Source organism: Armigeres subalbatus, unplaced genomic scaffold (genome assembly GCF_024139115.2).
Source record: "Armigeres subalbatus isolate Guangzhou_Male unplaced genomic scaffold, GZ_Asu_2 Contig185, whole genome shotgun sequence".
Lineage (NCBI taxonomy): Eukaryota > Metazoa > Arthropoda > Insecta > Diptera > Culicidae > Armigeres > Armigeres subalbatus.
The window spans coordinates 28,480-46,884 of NW_026942672.1; the positions used below are offsets into that span (position 1 = coordinate 28,480).

An 18,405-nucleotide genomic window follows, 5' to 3' on the forward strand; every position below is an offset into this window, starting at 1 on the left:
TTGAATACTAATTTTCATTGCTGGCGTATAACCATAATGTAATATAAGATTATTACATCACAGAACCATTCAGAAGACTTAATTTCATTGAAATCATTCTTATTTTTCACTCACAAATAGAATTTGCGACAACGATCATGAAAATAGTTTGGCGGGACAATTATGCCGAGAAATGGAGCACTTGTTTTATGATTTCTACGCATAACAGCCCCGTTCAATGCATGATTTCGTGAATGACTACTGCGATTGACTTACGTATCCACATGCTTTATCTATGGAAGTGAACCTGCCGCGTGGTTGAAGTGATTATGTCGCTTAGAATGAGTATTGTACAAATTGTCCCCATTAAACCAGTGCAACAGGCTAAGATTGCAAGATCTAAACAGAAAATGATAGTTCAATGTGCGTTGCTGCATAAAATAACAGAATCCGCCATAATGATGAATTTAATCACCGCGAGACATTTATGCGTAGAATGTAAGCAATGGGACGAATAGACTTGATGTTGTTTTCAATGATTTTCCGAACAAAGTTCGAAATCTGTTAAAGTTTTCTAAAAGTATACATCAAAATAGACTGCTCTATGGTGAAAAGTCAAAATCCACAAAAACTAACATGGGACAACTATGCGTAGAAGGGCAGTACACCAATCAATTAATTTTTCGAGCTGAGTCGATTGATGTATAATGGATTTCCGGACTTCCTATCAAAAGTTCGTTTTTAAGTGATCCTAAAATATGTATTCGTAATAATTAAGGTAATTTATTATTACGGCAGTGTTGGAAACGTTGGCAGATTAATGTGAACTGGAGATTGCTATGGAAGTCTGGTCGCACCGGCTGCGTTTTTACCCATCAGTTAGGGCTCTGTATTTACAACATTGCTCTCGAATTCACCCTTCGGGTCCGTCCAGAAGCGTCGATCGCAGGAATCATTGAAAGCGGGTGTACGCACGCCGACGTCATTGTTGTTTGAATTGTTTGGAAGGGGTCCACCGGCTTCACTGGAGCCATTTGGAACCGCGGACTTTGTCGGACTTTGGCCTTCCTTCGCCGTGTTAGTCAATGTTAACAAAACCAGAACTACTCAAAAATCTTCCGACGGTACCAAGGAGCGTAGAATGGCAGAGCTCGCAATGATTCGTTTTTGCCTTGTTTGATCACCGATGCATCCGGTGCACAACGTATCCACCAGTGTTCAATAGAAGCACAGAACGACAGCTCTGGTATCCATGTAATCTTTGTCGTCGTCTATCTCTCTGAAAGAGGATGCGAGAAGCCTAGACCAGTGATCGTATCTTCTGCCTCATCCTGCTTCTTCCTACGCCTTGAAATCTTTTCGGACATCTTGTTGGCTTCGTTGATAGCCTTCATCAAACCTTCACCACGAAGCGCAGGACCGAAGCATTCCGTACGTCGGATCAACAGACGAATGACAAGATTGGCGTTCTCCTCAACGCTTTCATCGTTGACCCAAACACAGAAGCGCAAGAAATGTAGATAGCGTTCGATAGTCTGTCAATAAGCTTGACCAACGGCCTAAAATTAGAGAGAGCGGTCGTTAGTTAATTACTTTCCGAAATTTACGCAGCTGATACTTACAAGAACATATTTTTAATGGAGACGCCGATCGGATCACGGTTGTGCACAAGATTCATCTCAACCGTCAACCTCGTTGGAAGAACTGCAGCTGACAAACGGCTAAGTAACTTGGAGTACTACCTAGGTTTGGAGGTTTGCTTGTGGCTTCAAAAAGGTTAGCAGAGAACAGCTTGGTCTCCGGTTCCATCAGAAATACGAGGGAGATCTCCTGTCCTTAACAGGCAAAGCGAATCCTAACCGTGGCCGTATCGGCAAAGCATCCAACGAGCATTCCTTGTGATGCTCCTTTTTCCAGAGGCGTCCTGTGAAGTCCTGTGCAAGCTTCGATGAATAATAACTCGCACGACTGACGCTGGATATATTTATTTATGTAGTATAATCAGTATAATGGTTTTAGATCTGACATGATTTTTGAAAACGTAGAATATCCTAAAGAGAGCCTCCCTTTGTTTACTTTCTCTATCGATTATTACAAAGCCACACAAACATTTAGGTCGGATTTTTTGGCAGAGATCTGAAGAAATTAACTAGCATGCTGAGATGAAAATATTGCACATTTTAGACAATATTGCGATATTAGCAAAAGAGAGCTTAATGAAAGAGAATCTTTCATTTGGACACGACGTTTTCAAAAATCATGCTTGTAAATGGTTTTCATTTTAAACAATTTTATCCACAAATCAATGTTCTACTTACACTGTGCTATGCGGTTGCTGTGCGCTTTGAGCGACACACGGTCGCTTTGATAGGGCCTGCTTGCTTGTAGTGGTTGACCAGAGCCCACTGCCAAGGGTTTTTTATTCTTCTCCTTGCTGTGTACGTAAGACCCAGCCAACGTAGAGGTGGATTGTTCGTTGATTAATTTCAGGCATCCGGCATCGTATATTTCACTCCCGAACGACACGACAGCTTGCGGGCTGCCCATAGATTTGCGTTCGCAAACATCTTTGCTGCTCCTCGGATATCGGCGTTCTAAGCTGTTGCAACTTCGGTGAGGTTCCGGTCCATCCAGCATGGTTAGCGCAGTGGCAGCGGCAGGCTTTGACTTACTGTTAAAACTCGCTGCTGCGCTCTTCATTCTGGGGACCCTTTTACGGTATTTCAGTTTCTCCTTAACCAAAAGCCGAAACGAATGTTATGTTTCTCTCGTCATCTCGTAAGCATTCTCCTGGTCGAACAGGTACATTAAATTTTCTCCGTTGATCTCAATCCCTGGTGAAATTAGCATTTAACCCGAAGGATTTCTTGTAGGACTTCACGATGGGCTTCACGCAGAATTTCTTGAAGGACATCGCGAAGAATTTCCTGGAGGACTTCCCGCAGAATTTCATGGAGGACTTCTCATTGGATTTCCCGGAGGACTACGATGGATTTCATGGAGGACTTTCAGAAGAATTCTCCCTAAGAAATTCCTGAAGTGTTACCGAAACGTAACAATAACACAGATTCCACCGGTACTTCCCGGAATGAGACGCAAATTTTTCCACAATCGTCGATTTTCACTTTTTTTTGCGAACAGACCGGACCGAACGACGAAAGCAATTGAGCAAGCAACGACGAAAACAAATCAATGATCATTGAGGATTGACGTTAGGAATCTGTCAAAACTCACAGCAAACACTTTCAAATAAATTTACCATAATATGAGTAAAATACACTAGCGCCTCTGGCGGTGCTGGTCTCGTCAGCTCATCTGGGTTGCATGAATTTTAAATCGGTTCTTCGGGACTCCGATGTCCCGGTAATTAGTTCCTGGTTGAAATGGTCCGGGGATGCAAATCGATCAACATTCATTAGTGAAATTGAAATGAAATAAATGGAGTGTTGAAAGATGTTTTAGGATTATATTTACATGTCCATAATAGCTGGTATTATTTTTAACCAAATTGAAAAAGTGTAGCCAACAATATTTTGAATAAAATCCAGTTGCTTGTAAAGGCACGATTCGGGAGAAGTACTTTTCAAAATGTATGCTGGACATATTCATGAAGATGTTCACCAAGATGTTCACTACGCTGAGAAGCATCTCTTGCCACGGGGCTGGCCGGGACATAACATTTTTTACGCGAAGAATTTTCTCAGTGTACGCGTGTACAAAACATCAGGCTATTGACATCCTATTGTTCAGCCCATCGCCAGATCGTAGCCATCAGGATGTCCCGGCAGGAACTAATTACCGGGACGTCGGAGTCCCGAAGAACCGATGTGAAATTCATGCAACCCATGATGAGCTGACGAGACCAGCACCGCCAGAGGCGCTAGTGTATTTTACTCAAATTATGGTAAATTTATTTTAAAGTGTTTGCTGTGAGTTTTGACAGATTTCTTCTTTTTCTTTTCAAAAATCAAGACGTCATGTTTTGGCCTCCGGTTCGGTTTTGTGTTGATTTATTTAATAACGATTACCGGTGAATTCGCGAAGAAAATTGTTTATTGTTGTTAAAGTTTACGTGTGATTCGAAAGTTTGGAACGGGCCCGAGACAATAAGGAATCCGGTTGCATTCTGCCACACTGTATTGGTCTGAGAAAGACTTGCAAGTGGTGACCTTATCACATACGCTGCTCGCTAGCTCGGAAGTAACCGGAGATAAACGGATATTGGTCATCTGTCCCGAGATCTGTCCGCTACAGTCGACTGTACTTGGGTTAATGAGCTCCGGATCTGGATGAAACTTGTGAAGAAGGGCTAGGGCTTGTTTGCCATTGCCGGGGCGGACGATTTTAAGCGTTTTCCATCGTCGATCAAAATCTTGAAACCACTGGCGCCTTCTCGGAATCTCTCATCTTGGACCAAACAACCGCTGGACAAACACGCCGTTGTCGCTACCTCACAGCTTTCTCGCCATGATCGATTACAATCGATTACGATTCCATTTTAAGCGCAAAATTATAATCGCCAACAATACTAACGAACGCGGCTCTCATCACCAAAACAGTCACTAACGTCGATTCCGCAATGCACGACCACAAATCAACCGGCTCAGGCGCAAATCAACTGAAACAAGGGTGAACTCGAATTAGTCAAGTACATCCGGATGAAGTCGCGACGGATTGGCAAGGCCATTATGACCAATCGCTTATTGCAACTAGACAGCCAATGGACTTCAAATCGGGCATGAAGCTGGAGGTGGTGGATCGCTAGAATCAAATGCTCATTCGGCCGACAACGGACGGGTGCAACATTAAAATATGCTTCAATGATTGATCAAATTTTACCACTTACTCTTCTGGATCGAGGACTATAGCTTGGACATTCACCCGATGAACTGGTGTAAGAGGACCGTACAATCGAATTTTCATGAGGTAGGGTGACAGCTTGCTGCATAATTTGGAACAATTCTAATTTCAATAAAATGTTTTTTTGTTACAGATCATCGACCTGCGTGTATTAAAAGCATCTGTAAAGTTTTATTCTGCCTGGGAAAGGGGAATGTCAAATTTCTATTTATTAAAACGTCAAACCAAGAATATTAAAAATAAAATCGGGAATTCCTTCGAAAATTCCTCTGGGAATTCCTCTGGGAATTCCTTTGTGAAATCCATTATACATCAATCGACTCAGCTCGAAAAATTAATTGATTGGTGTATTGCCTAACTGATTGCTTTATTAGTTGGTTGGTTGCTTGATTGATTCGTAGCTTGCTTGAATGGTATGGTATGAATGGTGGGTTGCTTGATTCGTTGACTGGTTTGTTGGTTGCTTGTTTGATTTGTTAGTTGGTTGAATGATTGATTTGTAGGTTGGTTGCTTGATTGGTTGGTCAGTAGATTGGTCGGTTGGTCGATTGGTTGGTTGATTGGTAGGTTGCTTGATTGGTTGGTTGGTTGGTTGCTTGATTGGTTAGTTGGTTGAATGGTTGATTGGTTGGCTGCCTGATTGGTTGATTGCTGGTTGTTTGCTTAATTGGTTGGTTATTTGGTTGATTGGTTGGTCGGTTGGTTAGTTGATTAGTTGTTTTGTTGGTTGCTTGAATGGTTGATTGATTAGTTGGTTGGTTGATTGATTTGTTAGTTGGTGAAATGGTTATTTCCTTGATAAGTTAGTTGGTTGATTGGTAGCTTGTTTGATTGGAAGAGGACCTGAATGATTGTTTGCTTGAATGGTTGGTTGCCTAATTGGTTTATTGGTTGGTTAGTTAATTGATAGTTTACCTAAATGGTTGATTGGTTGTTCGGCTGGTAAGTTGATTAGTTGTTTTTTTGATTGCTTGAATAATTGATTTATTGGTTGATTAGTTGGTTGGTTGATTGATTGATTAGTTGGTTTGTTAGTTGGTTCAATGGTTAATTGCTTGCTTGGTTGATAAGTTGATTGGTAGCTTGCTTGAATGGTTGGTTGGATGATTGGTTAGTTGCTTGATTGGTAAATTGGTTAATGGTTGCTCCATTGATTGGAAGTGGGTTAGAATGATTTTTTAGTTGGTTACTTGATTCGTTTGTTGTTTGGTTGATTAGTTGCTTGATTGGATAATTGGTTATTTGATTGATTGGTTGGATGGTTGGTAGCTTACTTGAATGGTTGAATTTTTGGCTGGTTCCTTGCTTGAATGGTTGATTACTTGATTGGTAAGGGAAGATCCATAAATTACGTAACGCAAAAATTGACGATTTTCAACCCCCCTCGCCCTTATGTAACACTTGTCATATGAATTGAAAATTTTGTATGGGTCGCACTTAACCCCCCCCCCCAAGCGTTACGTAATTTATGGATGCTCCCTTAGTTGCTTGATAGGTTGGTTGCCTAATTGGTTTATTGGTTGGTTAGTTTATTGGTATCTTGCTTGAATGTTTGATTTCTTGATTGGTTTGTGGCTTTATTGATTAATTGGATGCTTAACCCTTATGCGGCCAACAAAAAAACACACGTGGATGGCCGACAGGGTACCCATGTTCCAATAAATTGATATTCTCATAACTTCAACAATTATCAACCGATTTGGATAATTTTGACAGTTTTGGAAACAGAAACTCATATACTTTTTGCCCATTGTCAAGGTTTACAAGTTATGCCCATGGTTATACAAGAAATCTTTGAAGTAAGGCTTAAGAGTCTACACGCGTAACCAAAGGCCATTCAACCAGTTTCAAATATGCTACAAGCTCTTTGCGCTTCTTAGAATTGAAGGTGTTCACAGTATATGCTTCGGGTGATGCAAAAATCCCTGAAATGAGGTCTTAGTCATCCGAGAAATCTCTGGAGTAAAGCCTAAAGATCTACTCGCGTAACCAAAGGCCTATTATGCAAATTCAAATACGGTACATGCTCTTTGTGGTACTTAGCATAGTATGCGTTCACAGTATATGTTCCGAGTCATCCAAGAAATCTCTGGAGTAAGGCCTTAAGGTCTACACTTGTAACCATGGGTCTATGGACTAGTCTCAAAAGTGGTACATGCTCTTTGCGCATCTTGAAATCAAATGTGATCACTACATATGTTCTGTGCTATCGAAGAAATCTCTCGGATAAGTCCTCTGACGCCTTCATTGCATATGTTCATGGTCATCCAAGAAAACCCTGGAAAAGGCCTGCAGGTCTACACGCGTAACCAGGGATCTTTTAGATTGTTTCAAAACTGGTACATGCCCTTTGTGGTGCATAGAATAGAACGCCTTTATTACATAAGTTCATGGTCATCCAAGAAAACCCTGGAGAAGGCCTTAAGATCTACACGCGTAACCAAAGATCTTTCAGATTTTTCACAAGTGTTACATGCCCTTTGTGGTACATAGAATAGATTGCGTCCATTGCATAGGTTCATGGTCATCCAAGAAAACCCTGGAATAGGCCTTTAAATCTGCATGTGTACCCAGAGATCTTTTGGCTTGTTTCAAAAGTGGTACATGCCCTTTGTAGTACATAGAATAGAATACGTCCATTGCATATGTTTATGGTCTTCCCAGAAAATGATAGAATAGGCCTCAGTATCTTCACACGTAACCAGATACCTTTCGGATTGTTTCAAAAGTGGCATACGCCCTTTGTGGTACATAGAATATACCGCTTCCATTGTATATGTTCATGATTATCCAAGAGAACACTTGAACAATCCTCAAAAACTTCACGCGTAACCAGAGTTCCTTCGGCCTATTTGAATAGTTATACATGCCCTTTATGGTACGTAGAATAGAATGCACCCATTTCAAATGTGCATGGTCATCCAAGAGAACCCTGAAGTAAAGCATTAGGATCTACACCAGAGATATATCAGCCTGTTTTAAATTTGGTACATGCCTTCGGGGTCCATGAATAAAATACGTACATGGCATATGCTAATGGTCATCCTAAAAATATATGGAGTAAGACTTCTAGGCTTACACGAATATCTAATTTTAATATGGTACATGATCTTTTTTCCCGTTTTTTTCCTCACGTTCTCGGCGTGAAGTTGTATCGTTCCAATTTATTCACATTTTTCATTTCCAAAGAATAGACAACTTCATATTAGTGATATGAATAAGGTTTGTATACAACCTGGAACCAACATCAACAAGACAACAATAATTACTTGGAATGCTAATATATCAAGATGAGGTTTCACATCTTGTTTATTCTTCAATAACTGCCCAGAGCTATTGACAACAACTTGTACTACTTGAAATGCAAACATATACCAATAGCCTTCCGTTCGTGGGTTGATCTGCAGATCATTCCTATATGGAGTTTATAGACTACCAAGTACCAAGGCAAAAAAAAAACTACTAGGAATGCGTACATTCACGCAGATGAGGTTGACCCGACTTTGTCACTCCCAGATTTTGCCTACCCCTGACTTTGCCTAACCCGATTTTATCACGTTTTCGACTCAATTTGCCGCAAACAACAATGATTTTCATTAAATAACTTACACTGCTTGTAGATTATTATGAATCATTTATGAGTACCTCTTAAGAAGTTTGTAAGTCTCTTCGACAAAAAAATACGGATTCCATTCACGTTTGCCTTGCCTTCATTATGGAGCCCACGACAATGAAAATAACTACTTAAAATACAAACATATACCAAAAATGGGTTTATTTTCAAATAACTGCCTCCATTAAGGAGGTTGATCCACCGACTTTGACTCTATTTCATAGACTACCTGGAGCTCAAGACAACAAACAGAACTACTTGCAATACAAACATATACCAAGATGGGGTCACAAAACTTGTTTATTCTTCGATAACTGCCTCCATTACGGAGATTGATCTACAGAACTTCAGTGGGGTTTGATCCCACGAAACCAGTACGCTAGACAGGAGCTTTCCCTACTAAGCTACGAAGGACCTCCGTCGTCCTCCGCAGCTTAGCGGGTACTGATGAAACCAAATTCACAGCACCGGGCATGTAGCCGAACTCTCGCAATACATTCTTAGAACTATCTCTCTCATATATGTTTTTGTACAATGCCAACCAAGTAGGATGAGTACTTAGTATTATCTGGCTCCTACACACTTGCTTCATCACCAACGGCGCTCGATGAAGAAGGGTTGTGTGAGATTGTGCCAGTTGGTCGTCAGATCCCAACCCGACCAAATAAGCGAAGAGAGATCGCCTTTCGAGTTCAGTATATCAAAGTTAATTGCCTGTGCTCCGGGTATTGATCCACCCGGAGCGGAAATTAATTACTATGTCTGAAACTTAATTATGCATATGCACATTATTCAATAACTGCCTCCATTACGGAGGTTGATCCACAGACATTGAATTTATGGAGTTCGTAGACTAACTGGAGCCCACGACAACAAGAACTACTTAAAGTACACACATATACCAAGAAGGGGTCACAAAACTTATTTATTCTTCGATAACTGCCTCCATTACGAAGATTGATCCACAGACCTTTACTCTATGGAGTTCGTAGACTACCTGGAACCAATGACAACAACAAGAACTACTTAGGATACAAACAAATACCACGAAGGCGTCACACAACTTGTTTATTCTTCAATAACTGCCTCTGTTACCAAGGTCGAACCCCATACCTCGACTCTATGGAGTCTTCGACAACAACAAGAACTACGTGGAATACCCACATGTACTAAGAAGGGGTCACGCAACTTGTTTATTCTTCGATAACTGCCTCCATTACGGAGATTGATCCGAAGATCTTGACTGTATGGAGTTCGTAGACTACCTGGAACTCACGACAACAACAAGAACTACATGAAATACAAACATATACCAAGAAGGGGTCACACAACTTGTTTATTCTTCGTTAACTGCCTCCATTACGTAGGATGATCCACAGACCTTGAATCTTTGGAGTTCGTAGACTACCTGGAGCCAACGACAACAACAAGAACTACTTGGAATACAAACATATACCAAGAAAGGGTCACACAACTTGTTTATTCTCCAATAACTGCCTCCGTTACCAAGGTCGAACCCCATACCTCGACTCTATGGAGTTCGTAGACTACCTGGAGTCTTAGACAACAACAAGAACTACTTGGAATACAAACATATACCAAGAAGGGGTCACGTAACTTGTGTATTCTTCGATAACTGCCTCCATTACGGAGATTGATCCGAAGATCTTGACTGTATGGAGTTCGTAGACTACCTGGAACTCACGACAACAATAAGAACTACATTAAATACTAACATATACCAAGAAGGGGTCACACAACTTGTATATTCTTCAATAACTGCCTCCATTACGTAGGATGATCCACAGACCTTGAATCTTTGGAGTTCGTAGACTACCTGGAGCCAACGACAACAACAAGAACTACTTGGAATACAAACGTATATCGGAAGAGGGTCACGAAACTTGTTTATTGTTCAATAACTGCCTCCGTTACCGAGGTCGATCCCCAGACCTTGACTCTATGGAGTTCGTAGACTACCTGGAGTCCACGACAACAACAAGAACTACTTGAAGTACAAACATATACCAAGAAGGGGTCACACAACTTTGTTTTATTCTTCAATAACTGCCTCCATTACGTAGGATGATCCACAGACCTTGAATCTTTGGAGTTCGTAGACTACCTGGAGCCAACGACAACAACAAGAACTACTTGGAATACAAACATATACCAAGAAAGGGTCACACAACTTGTTTATTCTCCAATAACTGCCTCCGTTACCAAGGTCGAGCCCCATACCTCGACTCTATGGAGTTCGTAGACTACCTGGAGTCTTAGACAACAACAAGAACTACTTGGAATACAAACATACACCAAGAAGGGGTCACGCAACTTGTTTATTCTTCGATAAACGCCTTCATTACGGATATTGATCCGAAGACCTTGACTGTATGGAGTTCGTAGACTACCTGGAACTCACGACAACAACAGGAACTACTTGGAATACAAATATATACTAAGAAGGGGTCACGCAACATGTTTATTCTTCGTTAACTGCCTTCATTACGGATATTGATCCGAAGACCTTGACTATGTGGAGTTCATAGACTACCTGGAATCAGTGACAGCAACAAGAACTACTTGGAATGCAAACATGTTTTGAGAAAAGATCACTGGATGACCCGGAACATATACTGTGAAAGCATTATATGCTAAACATCATAAAGAGCATGTACCGTTTTTGAATTTGCACGATAGACCTTTGGTTACGTTAGCAGACCATAAGATCTTATTCCAGTGATTTTTTAGATGACTGAGGCCTTACTCCAGGGGTTTTTGGAGACCCAGAATATATACTGTGAACACCGACTGTTCTCAGAAGCGCAATGAGCATGTAATATATTTGAAGCTGGTTGATAGTCCTTCGGTTACGTGTGTAGACTCTTAAGCCTTACTTCAAAGATTTCTTGAATAACCATGGACCTGATGTTAACCTTGACAGTGAGCAAAAAGTATATGAGTTTCTGTTTCCAAAACTGTCAAAATTATCTAAATCGGTTGAAAATTGTTAAAGTTATGAAAATATCAATTTAGTGGAACATCAGATGCCCCTCCCCACGTCCCTCCTCACTGTATCAACGTGATTTTCTCACAGATGCTACATTTTATGGAGTTCTTAGATGTCACCGAGTTTCAGCTTTCAGCTATAAAAATTCATTGAAATATCACCACTTGAAGTTGAAAAAGGAACACGGGTACCCCGTCGGCCGCATAAGGGTTAATTGGTTGCTTGATTGATTGGAAGTGGTCTTGAATGATTGTTTGTATTAGTCCCTGCCTACCAGAATCCTACCTACCAAAAACCTCTATCGCACTCCAACTAAGGCCTATAACAGCTGTCTCTGCAAAAGCAGTTTACACCAAAACGTCTTAGCAGTTTGATGAGCCCAATCAAAGAGCTTACCACCATATCCGTTACTGCAAGTCCCACCAAGGTCCATCTCGATACACCCTCCCTTCAATTGCCTCATCGCATCCTGGCCGAACTGTTCAAGTGCATCGTCACAGTTTGTGCCATGTGCCATGTTCTACAACTACAAGGAGCAAATCACCTTCAAGAAAAACTTGTAGGAAAGTCATGTGGCACAAATTAGAATCCTATTCCCAAACATAGGTTTTCAAAAGTTCAAATCTACAATTATTCTGATCAGCAATCTAGCGTCCGATGCTCTAGTAATACTGAATCCTTGACCGAATCTTAGGTTGCCCTCACCATTTCGTCTCCCGAATCCTTGGTTGACTGACCACGAACATCGAAGCGGCCTCTGGCGATCTACTTGGCGATTCTCATCAGCATGTGGGACCATTCAGTGTCGCAAATCTGAAACAAAGAGTTGGACCAAATCCGATAATGTTGAACAATTATCGGTATTTGGTCGTTCGATGTCCACAACTTATTTCGCTACTGTTCCGTGAGTGTCTCGATTATTTGAATCGCTACGAATCCTTTAAGTTCATTATGATTAGGTTGATGTGATGGTAGTAGACAAATAATATGCGCGTTCAACGTGTAGGACTAATTCCGACCTAGGTTCAGCAATCCAGTTACAGAGGTGCTCTAATGTATGACATTTCACGAAATTAGACGAATCTCGGATTGCTGGCTGAGCTTATTTTTTCCAAGAGAGGCGTGAAATGACTTCTCTAAAGCCAGAATCACCAACACTAATGTCACTGTGTAGGATGTGTATAATAAAAGTGGGTGATAATCCAGTTACAGCAAAACTATCACAAACACTTTGAGAGGAATACTGCGGAATCACGCACACTTTTATTCATTTGAAGAAGTCAATAGGGTTTTTTTTTAATATAGGTAGTAAATTTCGGCTTACGTGACATAATGTTGTTAAGCTCTTTGTCTACCAGGTCAAAAGCAACAATGCCTGATAAGCTACAACCATATAGAAGCATTGATGATTATTTAAACAATAAAATAAACACACTTGGTGGGACACACTTTTGCTTGAGTTATAGCCATCCAGCCCCGATATGTTTCGTATACCAATTATGAAAGGAAGTCCGGTCCGGTCTAGGAATTTTTTTTGACTTTCCTGAGCATAAATCATCGTGTTAGCCTCATGATGTACGAATGCAAAAATGGCTTAGAAACCTCACAGTTAACAGCTGTGTAAATGCTTAATGAACACTATGCTTCGAGGGGGCAATGTCCCAATGGGGGATATAATGCCAAGACCATTCTAAGCGGTCACTATAATAGGCATAGCGTCAGATGAAGATCGATTTGACATGGCCTTTGCTCGCAAGACTAACAATGAGGTTGAGTTCCATTTTCGAATGTAGGTAATGAGAATGAATATATAGAGTCGAAAACATCTCCTAACACTCATAAACATAAAACAAGCTAGTTGACCTCATGAACCATTTACATTTTATTTTGCAAATTAAATCTATTTTTAATACTTATCATTGTTTCCTTAACTATTGTGCTATTGCTTTAAAGCCAAATTGCTCGACCACTCGAATTGTGTGCTCTACAGCGACACCTTCGCGGATTACCTTGTACAGACCAATCTGCGACAGATCAATAACTGTTGAAGCCGCTCGTTGTTCTTCCTGAACTCCTAGTTGCCCTCCATCAAAAACAGCGCCTAGCGCTGGCCACAGTTTCTGGAACTCTTTAACATTTAATGTACTTTGCTCGGAGCTCTTATTTGCACTAGTTAGTGCCACCGGTATTCGGAATTCTCTGGAAACATTTCTGATGAAGTCGAAATCAGGAATCCTTATTCCAATCTTTTCAACTCCCGGATTGAGATACGGATTATCAAGATTAGCAGATTTCCGAACAATGAGGGTTACATGTCCAGGAACTAACTGTGCGAGCAACTTATCCGGCAGATGATCTGCTTGTCCCCAAAATCAAAAATCGCAGAAATCCGCAACGCATATAGCCACTGGTTTTTTCTCCTCTCGTCCCTTGATAGCATAAAGGCTTTGAATAGCATTGGGATCGTTTGCACTGCATGCTAACCCGTACACGGTATCAGTAGGAAGCGCAATGACTTTACCAGATTCGAGCAGGTTAGCAGCCTGGCGAATCGCTTGATCGTCATTGGCGTTAATAACAGAACTAGTCACAATTGTAGACATTTCCTCTAACTTCATTTTTGAATGTAATCTAAATCTTTTCATTGATGGCAACTTACGCTCCAAAATCATGTCTTTCCAGTCTCAATAGCTTATCAAATCTAGTGCACAATCCTCAAAATTAAATTATTCTCTCCAATTATGACCCCAGGTAGGATTACAACATTTGTAGAACGTTGTCATAGGTTCATCTGCCGAACGAGTTTGCATCTGCATAAAATACGCACGATTATGGGCACAAGCCGGACAATCGGCGTCAATTGAATCTACGTTTTCCCAGGCAGCCGCACCGCCCATAACATGATCAACTTCCTGCAAAGCAATAATCCAAATTACAAAAGTTTTTATTCAATTTCTACAACATACATTTAAATAAAGAGAATAATAATAAATACAAGGATGTTATAGATCATTTAGTAATCTGCCTTCGATCATTTAGTAGTTTGTCAATAACTCATTCCAGAGGCTAAATTTCAAAATGTGTTGTATGGTGGACTTATAGTGCAAAGGTTTATCTACAACTCTGCCTAACAGTTCGTTGTTTGAATTTCATTAATAACGGAGCTATTGCGCTATTAGCAGTAACTTAGACTAAATGATTGCATATTTTGTTATCATTTAGTATAAGTATAGCAACTAGCACCGTAACTCCTTTAGCAGTGGAATTCGAACATCGACCTGTTCAGGAGAGTTGTAGAAAAACCTTCGCACTAAAGGTCCACCATACAACACATTTTGAAATTTAGCCTCTGGAATGAGTTATTGACAAACTACTAAATGATCGTACGCAGATTACTAAATGATCGATAACATCCTTGAATAAATATATTACAATTATACTAACCTTCAGCTTCACCTCCTGGTTGGAACATCGTTATTTCGTTGGTCTCCATGTCGTTCTTACTGACAAACTGGATGCTTGCAGCAATTTATTTCACCGTCGGATCCACCTTCTTACTTATTCCACTGGATAGTCTCATATTTTCACCACTCATTCCAGCGCAGTGTTAATTCACTGGGTCGGAAACCATTCAGCTACGTCGGAGTTCGACATGACTAAAATAATCAACTCTTAGCTTTATCGCGAACGCAATGTTAACTAGTTCCGAGATTGAAGGTGCTTGACCACGGAACTTTCGATTGCCTCCCGATTTCTTTTCTTTTTTAATTTCGAACGAAATTCACTAATTTTTAAAGCTTTTAGAGACAATTCACATCGCGGCGAAAACGAATAGAATTCACTAAACTCCGGAGCAGATGGATTGACGATGTTGACGATTCTGATGATGATGACAGATCTATAGATACGAAATACCGAAAAACTAGAGTCCTATAAGAAGAGTAACGTCATGTGCCACGTTTGACAGGTCTCCTGCTCGTTTGGAACGCGCATTTGTATGGAACTGACAGACGATTCTGTTCCAATTCTGACACTTGACGACACTGTTATTATAGTCACTGTACGAAAAACGAAAACATCAATGCTGTCAGTTGTGCACGGCGAGAAATTTAAGCGCAAAATTTAATACTGCCCCATAAAACATTTGACAGATGGGAAATTTCCTGATACACCGACGTAGTCGGGTGCCGACGAAACCAACCGATTTTATCACCAACAAAATCGGGTGTCGATAAAAACAATTGTTTTTATTATCGACGAAATCGGGTGTCCACCAAGGTGTCGACGAAACCAACTGTTTTTATCACCGACGTAATCGGGTGTTGTGAAAATCAACCTTCACGAATGCCAACTAAATCTGGTGTCGACCAAATCATTGGTATGGATAATATATTTAGTCGGGTGGCTCTTAGTCATTATTTAGATCGACGTATCAATCGATGTATCAAATAGTGTTTATATAGCCGATTTAATCGGGATATGGGTTGATAGATTATATTTGCTTAGCGTTTAATTTACTTATGAAGCAGTTGTTGTTATTGCACCAGGTGCAATTTTAAAAGTTAGTTAAAGTGTGAATATCTTTCACGTAAGTTGCAAAATTTAGTGCAGTACGATGGCAAGTATTTGTGTGTGTTTGTATATGTGTGCGCAAGAAGTATCGCCCATTTTTTCGGGACTTATTTCTCACAAGTTTTGATGGAAATTTTGTTCCCTAAAATTAGCAGGAGTGAACAATGGACTCAGAGGACATGGCCAAAATACAACCGGCCTCGGACGCGACCCTGTTATATTCTCTTAGTGTGAAATTTGGTAGGTATACCAAATACAAAAAACGCGCTCAAAAGTCTCATCAATGTTTGGTTCAACTGATTTGCTCGCTGCAGTTTGCATTTGATTAGGAATCTCCCATTGTTTCCTACGGTAAATCAGACTATGGGCTCTGAAGCTATGGCTATATTATTCTATTCTTATATAAAAATGAATTTCTGTCTATCTGAACCTTATAGACTCCAAAACTACTGAACCGATCGGCGTGAAAATTTGTATGCAAAAGTTTTTTGGGCCGGAGAAGGTTCTTAAGATGGTTCGAGACCCCTGGATCAAATACATACTGTAAGTTCAATGTTTTTTTTCTCAAAAATAGTATTGTGAATTGTCGTGTGTATTCGTCTTTAATGTTTGTATTAATAAATCTATTTTTTTATTTGCGTTTATTTTCCGTCGGCCCTGCGAAGAACAACCATCGACGTCAGGAAAATGACTTCCACCTCTGGATTCGCCAAATCGTACCCTTCAATACAATGCCAACGGCGCCACGTAGAATCCAGACTACTGGGAAGTGAGACAGTTCCTGGACTCTGCCGTACTACTTCGTCGGTGGTACTACTCAACTACCGGCGCTATCATTTAAAATCGATCTATTAAATTCTCTATTAAATAAAAATAAATCAGCCTATTTCATCGGGTTGTGTTTGTTTTCCGTTTAAATCATCCGATTTATTACTTATTTTAGTAGATCAAAAACAACCGATTTTATCGGGAATCGTCTACTGTTCATCAGAATATAATTACTAATCAAGCAATTAACTTGCTTTTCATCAGCCGATTTCGTCGGCTATATTTTATTATTAAATTGAATCAGTTGATTAATCAACCGATTTCGTCGGCTATATTTTATTATTAAATTAAGTTCGTTTATTAATCATACTATTCTCTAGATTTTCATCGGTCGATTTCGTCGGTTTAATGGCTTTTTTGTGCTAAACTACGTTAGCCGATTATTCTGCCAACTAAATTGCTTTAAATCTGTTGTTTTGGTTGGCCGATTTAATGTATTGTTTAATCGCTAAACGCCCCTGTAAAGCTCCCATAAGCGTCTGTGCAACAAACAGCCGATTAGTCGGCTGCAAAGTAGGCCGATCCGACCGACGAAAACCGACGAAATCGGGGGAAAAGTCGGTAGGATGTTTTATGGGGTGACAGCGTCTGACTTAGAGTCTTTTCAGTTGTATACCTAGGACTCCTACACACCGATTTAGAATTACGCGCAACACCGAAAAATTCCGAGTGTCGGATCCCGGTTATTAGTTCCTGGTCCCGGGCTATAATATTTTTTCATACTGCATTTCAATGATGACAGCGGGCTATGTCTATTGATGATGATGACACCGCGCTTGTCACCGGCTCGCAAAACATCGATATACGGCCAAATGGGCCAAATCAAGCATAATTTTTCATAACGACGTATGTAACAATTATGAGGATTCGAGAAATCCTTTGCAGAAAGTTGGCAAAACTTTTTCTAAAACTGTTTTAAAACTAAATCTTTTTTCAATACTTTTTTCCGCTGGCATGCGTCATTACATCTTGCTTAACTTTTCAAAAGGACCTAAGTAACATTTATATCATGAATTAATTTGAATAGCGCAATCAACAGAACAACATGAAAGCTATCGATTGCAGTATTCAAATTAAAACATGAAAAAAATGTTACTTAGGTCCTTTTGAAAAGTTAAGCGAGACATGACACGTAATGAGCGTGCTTCACATCAAATCTCAGTTCATTCAAATTCACTGTGAAAAACGATAAAATTATACATACACCGGTATGCTGCACGCACGTCGGTGTATATTGGTCGGTTTTCCATAGTGCACGATTGACGCTACTGCAGTTTTGTTTTGTTTTGCTTTTTTTGGTACATAGGTCGCTTTTAGTTCCCATATGTTAAAGCGACGTATGTAACAGTGAGACTTCAAAAATTGATTTTTGACATACGTCGATTCGTAAAAAGATTGAATTAAAGAATTTTAAGATCTGAAATCAGTAAAATCGATGCGTATTATATAAAGCCGCGTGTGATTGTCACGTTGTATTAAAAACCTCGTTTTGTTTACTTTTGTTACATACGTCGTTATGAAAAATTTTGCTTGAAATGTCGAA

At 40.1% G+C, this 18,405-nt stretch overlaps 2 long non-coding RNA genes and 1 pseudogene across 2 annotated transcripts; 1 reads left to right on the forward strand and 2 right to left on the reverse strand.

Annotated features, from left to right (window-relative positions):
- Positions 1-318: 318 nt before the first annotated feature.
- On the reverse strand, positions 319-3,257 carry LOC134203423 (uncharacterized). Its single transcript, XR_009977595.1, has 3 exons — positions 2,298-3,257; positions 1,602-1,953; positions 319-1,538 (listed from the first exon to the last, which is right to left on the reverse strand). It is a non-coding gene; the product is annotated as an uncharacterized LOC134203423 (long non-coding RNA).
- A 704-nt stretch (positions 3,258-3,961) lies between these two features.
- LOC134203424 (uncharacterized) lies at positions 3,962-5,103 on the forward strand. The gene is made up of 2 exons (XR_009977596.1): positions 3,962-4,905; positions 4,973-5,103. It is a non-coding gene; the product is annotated as an uncharacterized LOC134203424 (long non-coding RNA).
- Positions 5,104-13,328: 8,225 nt separating this feature from the next.
- LOC134203428 (threonylcarbamoyl-AMP synthase-like) lies at positions 13,329-14,176 on the reverse strand (annotated as a pseudogene).
- Positions 14,177-18,405: the final 4,229 nt, after the last annotated feature.